The sequence below is a fragment of the Malaclemys terrapin genome, chromosome 2 (genome assembly GCF_027887155.1).
Source record: "Malaclemys terrapin pileata isolate rMalTer1 chromosome 2, rMalTer1.hap1, whole genome shotgun sequence".
In the NCBI taxonomy this organism is placed as follows: domain Eukaryota; kingdom Metazoa; phylum Chordata; order Testudines; family Emydidae; genus Malaclemys; species Malaclemys terrapin.
The window spans coordinates 77,494,722-77,502,061 of NC_071506.1; the positions used below are offsets into that span (position 1 = coordinate 77,494,722).

Below are 7,340 nucleotides of genomic sequence, written 5' to 3' on the forward strand. Positions count from 1 at the left end.
GTAGCCTGCAACAACATCGATGGTGTGATGGCAGCCCTCAACATCGTTCACGAGCCAGATGAGTGGAGACTGTTCATTGATTCATCGAAGACGAGTCTTAAAGCTGTTTTACTGCATAATGGCAGTATTTTGCCATCAATTCCAGTTCATCAGTGGCAGCTTTGTGGCGATTTGAAGGTTGTTGCTCTCTTGCTTGGTCTGCAAACTGGATACACAAAGTACTGCTGTTTTCTCTGCGAATGGGATAGTCGTGCAAGAGATTCCCACTACATCAAGAAAGATTGGCCACTCCAACAGTCATTGGAGCCTGGGAGGAAAAGTGTTCAGCATCCACCACTTGTTGAATCAAGGAAGATTTTGTTACCACCCTTACACATCTAGCTGGGTCTGATGAAGAACTTTGTCAAGGCCATTGACAAAACACAAGCAGCTTTCAAGTACCTCCGTGGAAAATTTCCAAGGTAAAGTGAAGCTAAGATAAAGGAAGGTGTCTTTGTTGGTCCTCAGATTCGTGAACTTCTTCGAGATGATGCATTTGACCATGCACTGTGTGTCAAGGAAAAGATGGCATGGAAAGCCTTCCAGTTAGTGGCAATAAATTTTCTCGGAAACAACAAGGCAGACAACTACAGGTTGTTGGTGGAAAATCTCCTCAAGGCATACAAAAGCCTTGATTGCAACATGTCACTAAAGATACATTTTTTGCACTCTCATCTAGGTTTTTTCCCACTGAACTGTGGAGCAGTGAGCAACGAGCACAGCGAGCGATTTCACCAGGACATAGCAACAATGGAGAAACGCTATTAGGGCAAATGGAGCCCATCGATGTTTGCAGACTGTTGCTGGACAGTGACAAGAGATGCTCCATTTAATGAATACAAGAGACAAGCCAAGAAGCACCGAGTAGACACTGAACAGGACTAAACTATGCACATAATAGTTTTTTGCCTTTTGTTTCATAATAAATTTTATTTATATAACCCTTTTGCTGATTTTTAAAGTGTTACATAAACAGGACAGGTGAAATATTATCATGTAAAGCAACCATAAACACATGAAAAGACCTAGGTTTACAATTTATGATTAAAACTCTACTATCTACACAATATACATAGACATAAAATGTAAAAACTTAAATATCTTAGAAACAGTAGCCAATCAGTTGTTTTAATTGTCATATTTGAATTCAGCACATCAAAATACATAATAAATAGCACATTTTATCTCTGAAGCAGACGACTTCTCAAAAATTGTAGACCAGTGTTATAAACCAGTCCCTCCAGCTTTTGATCACATTTGTTACTCTTCTCTGAGTTCCCTACAGTTTGTACACAACTTTCTATGTGCTGAGATGCAGTGGATATAATATTATAGCTACAGTATCATCAAAGTGATTTAGAAAGGGACAGGAGTACTTGTGGCACCTTAGAGACTAACAAATTTATTAGAGCATAAGCTTTCGTGGACTACAGCCCACTTCTTCGGATGCATATAGAATGGAACATATATTGAGGAGATATATATATACACACATACAGAGAGCATAAACAGGTGGGAGTTGTCTTACCAACTCTGAGAGGCCAATTAAGTAAGTAATCTCCTCAATATATGTTCCACTTATATGCATACGAAGAAGTGGGCTGTAGTCCACGAAAGCTTATGCTCTAATAAATTTGTTAGTCTCTAAGGTGCCACAAGTACTCCTGTTCTTTTTGCGGATACAGACTAACACGGCTGCTACTCTGAAACCTGTTAGAAAGAGACTATCACTTCCCTGTCCTATCCTAAGACATCTCTTAGTTGGGGGCATGGATCAGCGTTCACGTCGCACTTTCCATCAGTACCTGGCCCGGGCCGGGGAAGTTAATGATCCAACCAGCGGACCAAATTCGGTGGTGAATCCTGGTCACGTGCCATTTGAGGCACATTGTGTATACGCTAAGAAGTGACCAACCAAAACTCACATTGGCTTTTTCTGCTTCCATATCTCATTGCCATCTCTGCTACACTGTGCTGTCTACTCCATATCCATCCCAAAATGCATTTGTGACTCCATTATTATAAGTGTAGATAGGGCTGTCTTTCCTACTAGTTTCATAGGTGTTTAAAGCTTCTGAACCAGTATAGTGTACCAAAAAGACCATATGCGAAGGAGAGATTGTGAGTTGAAAAGAAAGATATTTTTCATTTTTTAAATTTTCTGAACCATTTCATCTATCCCTAGTGCACATCCACCTGAAATTATTCAACAGTCCCTGTCGCTGAGTTTCTCTCTTTGCCAGTGTAACAACTGCCAAGTTATCAAATGCTGCTGCTATTGTGTCCCCATAGCAACAAGCTCCCTGGCTTAAGTGACAGTATTTCCATATTGTCAACTGGAAAATGTCCCAAATAACTCTAAAAGCACCTGGAGTTCTCTTTCAATGCAAACATCTTTTAAAAAATCCTCACATATTAAATGGAGGTTATTTATACTCATTATAATGGGTGGTAGGATGACAGCTGAATGTTTGCAATTTTCTACAAAATTCTGCAAATCTGGCTTTTTGGTGGATTTTATGTTTCATTTGAAACAGCTGTGCATTTTAATGTCATCTTTAAAATAAAATAAAATACTGGTAAGTAACACAGATCTTGATAACCAAACAGAGTAAATATGTAGTGTGTTATGTGACAAGTTTGTGATGCCATTAAAGTTAAAGAGAACGTACAAAACGTGTAGAAGAACAAGTGAAAATAATTCAAATAGCCATCAGTACTCATGTCTAATATTTCCAGAAATTATTTTCATTTTACACCATTTGAGAATCTGGCCCTGAGTCATAGACATAAAGCTTTCTAGTTTTAACTATTTCTTTTGTTCAATTCTGCTATCCGACTTTGTCCAATGAACATAGTTAGATATGAGCCTACAACCAGATCTTGTACTGTGTTCTTAGTTGATCTCACAAGTTAAGCAGGGAATAACTGGATGTTGTGGGAAGCATTAGTGATTCATTAGGTGCTGCCTTTCCCGATATGATGACAGGAGACACTGGTGTAACTCCGTTGACTTCAGTGGAGTCACTTCTAATTTATACTGGTGTAGCTAAGAGCAAAATTAGGGCTATTGTCTTCTGGATGAGATGTAAAACCAGATTCCTGTAAAATCTAAGGTCCCATAGCACCTTTTTTTTTTTTTTTATAAGAGCAAAGATGTTAACCTCATTATCCTGGCCAAACTCCAACTCAATTAATTACTCAAATTCCCCCTACAATTTCAGTGAGACATAGAATTCTTCTTCTAAACTGTTGTGTATTGTTGTGTGCTTGTAAACGGCCGCTTCGCTCTGCTCCAAAGGTGCCTGCATTTCAGAAGTGAGTGATACAATAGCTACATATTCCTATTTTGTGCGGCTTAAGGGTGTTTTGAAGCTTAATTAGTAAGTCATTGTAAAATGCTTCAAGGGGCTTTAATGAAAAGTGTCTTACACACGCAAATATATTGGCATGATTAACATGAGCCCACAAGTTGGAAATCAGTCCCTAGATGTTTTATAGATATAAAATGAGGATAGAAGCAATAATATCTGGTAAATGTGTTGTGAACAGTGACGATTAGTGATTTATGTGAATTATCATCTTCATATTAATCATATTGAATATAGGGAGGAGAGAAATGAGTAAAGTTTATTTCCAGTAGACACTACCTCTTGTTGGCAAATACCTATGAAAAATATAGTTATCTCGAAGGGCAGTTTTGTATACCCTGGATAATAAGCCAAAACTCTTACAGTCGGTTTCATTGGTACACTCTGACTGTTTTGAACTGCCAGTTAAGATGGGTTTATAGACGGGCCTTTAGCGATTAAGCTCCCATTACTGGAGAGAGGGCAGTGCAACTGGAGCATACTCCTGAGCCTGTCCTACCGATGAGCAACTAACCAAAAGTGCTTTCCTGCTAGTTAGGTACAGAACACCCTATCCTCCAGTAGGCCAGCTGAAGAGGATGGGATGTCAACACACGTTCAATGCAAATGTTTTATTTATTAAAACCCATCTCTTGTGTGATACAAATTAGAGAGCTCTCCAAAAGTCATACAGGGTGCCGCATCAAAAGCTGTGATGAATTAGGTAAGCTAGGCCTTCCTTGCACAGAAGTTATATTTGTGCTGTATATTTATTATTCCTTTTACAGGCACTGTCTTTCTGTTTCCTATTCCTCACTGTGTATAGAATACTATAATTTTTAATGAATAAAATCAGTTATTTTAAATAGAATATGGGTTGCTGCCATATATTGGACTATACTTTCTAAACCATCGGTTCCCAAACTGGGGGGCTGCTCACCGAGGGGGCCTGAAGAAATTCCAAGGGGGACGCATAAAAAAAATATTTTATTTATTTAATAGACCAACAGACAATAAATTATACATATTCTGTATACATAATAATAACTATTAATAAAATTGTCCAATTACCAGCCTATATTACTTAACTACAATAAAGTATTAACAATCTTCTCGTTTTTGATTATTAATATAAGTAGACAAGAATAAAGGTATAACAAAGTACAATAATAATAAAAATACAACTATAAATAAAAGTATATAACTGCAATGTTTTCAAATTTCATACCACAAAATGCGAATATTTTTTTATTTTTTTGCCTTTTGATGTGTAGGAGTGCCATTTTGGTTGGTGGGGAGGCCGAAGAATGATGTAGAAAGCAATGGAACTTTTTAAAACTTCCTAGCTCGCTTGCGAGAGTGTTCGAGACTGTTCTCTCATGGGAGTGGTTTCCTCCACCACTCACCGGGCAAGACCAGCTACTTGCCAGACTGGTGGTGGGGTATATATAGGGCAGTACGCGTCCGTATGTAATAGTAGTAGTAAATAAACGTTCACAATAACTCAAATTAACTTGCGTCCGTTATTATTCATGAATCAGGAAAAATATTTTTATAGATTTTTTTATTAGTATATTATGGCCACAATTAAGAAAAGGAAGTACGATGAAGATTACATTAAATATGGTTTCACCATCATGCAAAAAAACAAGATCAATCATCCTCAATGCGTAGTATGCCACACACTTCTCAGCAATGATGCCTTGAGACCCAGTCGTCTTGAGTGACACTTGACAAAGAACCCCCGCTTTGAAAGACAAACCAAAAGAGTTTTTTGCTGATTAACTTCAAAATTTAAAATGCATGAAGCTGGACACTACTGGAGCTTTTCATCAAGCGTCGCCCAAAGTGGTATAAGCATCTTATGAACTGTCGTTGCTCATCGCTAAAGCCAAGAAAGCACACATAATAGGAGAAACTCTTGTGAAGCCTTGCTTGTTAAAAGCAGCTGATGATATTGTGCTTGGTGCTGAAAGCAAGAAAAAATATCGGAAATTTCGCTTTCTGACAATTCCGTGAAACTTCGCATCAATGCCATGGCGAAAGATCTAAAACTTCAAGTTGTGGAGGCAGTGAAAGCTTCTCCTTTTTTTGCAATTCAGTGTGACAATACCACTGATGTAGCACAATGCTGTCAGTTTCTTATCTACGTTCAATTCATTAATGATGGAATTGTAAAAGAAGAACTGCTTTTTTCGAAGGAATTGATGACCACATCAAAGGCTTCTGATGTTATGAAAACGGTTTCCGACTTTTTTGAAGAAAATGGACTTTCATGGGAAAATCTGGTTGGTGTCTGCACAGATGGTGCTCCAGCGATGCTTGGCTCTCGCTCTGGATTTGTGACATTGGTGAAAGAAAAAAATCCAGCTGTAACTACGACTCACTGCATCATATACAGACAAGCATTGGTTGCTAAAACCCTTCCAGATGACTTACATGACTCGTTGAATTTGGCCATCAAAGTTGTCAATTTTGTGAAGAACAGAGCTTTAAATACAAGACTTTTTGCAGCTCTTTGTGTGGATTTGGGAGTGGATCATAAAATTATTTTGTTTCACACGGAGGTACAATGGCTTTCCAAAGGGAACATACTTTTGAGATTATTCGAACTGAAAGACGAAGTGGAAATTTTCCTCAAGCAACAATAAAAAGAAGAGTTTTATAATGCATTTATGAACCAAATGTTTCAACTTTCATTGGCATACCTCGTGGACATTTTTGAATCTTTGAACAATCTGAATTTGAAGCTGCAAGGAAACAACGCTGTAAATACTATAGTGCACCACGATGCCATCAAAGCGTTTACAGAAAAAATAAAGCTTTGGAAATGTCGAATGCAAGCTCAGACGCATAACTTTTTGTCTTTTCTAACATTTTCATCACTCGCTGAACTTTGTAAAGAGGATCCGAAGAACAACATTTTGTTTCATCTGGACTGCCTTGCTGACGAATTCATCTGCTATTTTCCAGACAACTTTTCTGGCAACCCCATTCGTAAATTAGCACGTAATCCGTTCAACATTGATGTCAATTCATTGCCAGAAGTATTGCACAAACAAGCACTTGAAATGAAATACGATTCAAGTGCGAAAGATATTTTTGAAAACTTAAGCCTGGAGGAATTTTGAATAAAATATTTCCCAATTTACCCAAAAGATGGAGAAGAAGTGCTACATATTATTCTTCCGTTTTCGTCGAAGTACCTCTGTGAAAAAAGCTTTTCAAGTTTAGTCATAATAAAAACAAAACAAAGGAATCGACTGAATGTCAAAAAAGATTTGCATTGTACATTTTCATCTTTCAAACTTAGGATTTCCCAACTCATGAAGAAAATGCAGCAACATCCTTCACATTAAATTTGTTTCGTTCATGCTATTTCTTATTTTAAATTACATTTTTATTAATTTTTTATGCCAAGAAAAACTGTTTATTTTTAATTTTAAATTACAAATTACATTTGTTAAAAGGGGGTTGGGTGATGGTAAATAAGAGGTGGGGGGGGGCGTGAAGGTTTCTCAAAAATTAAAAAGGGGGCGTGATGCCAAAAAGTTTTGGAACCAATGTTCTAAACGGACTCCTATATTGTCCTCTTCTTTATATATCACTCAGCCTCATCCCACCCCACCCCATGGTGATTGCTCATTGATGAATATGTGTGGACCAAAGCTATCCATGATTTGATTTTTTTGCACTATAAATGAATGCACCAGAAATTCCATTGGGCTTCAGGTACCAATGGTTCATTAAAATACCCCCAAATGTACCTAATGCGCTGGATTAAAGCTCTCCAACAGCCATGTTAGCTTTACTCTTTCACCTCCACTGATTAACTGTGGATTCTCTGAACTCCCATCTTTTTTCCATTCTCAGCTTTCATCCATCTCTCCTGCCTCAAAGAGCATTACAGAATCTTAGAACTTATAGGCAGAAAAGAAATTATTCTTCATA

The 7,340-nt window shown here is 37.6% G+C and overlaps 1 pseudogene; it reads left to right on the plus strand.

The window, feature by feature from the left end:
• The first annotated feature begins 5,035 nt into the window (after positions 1-5,035).
• Positions 5,036-6,520, plus strand: LOC128833077 (protein ZBED8-like; annotated as a pseudogene).
• The last annotated feature ends 820 nt before the right edge of the window (positions 6,521-7,340 follow it).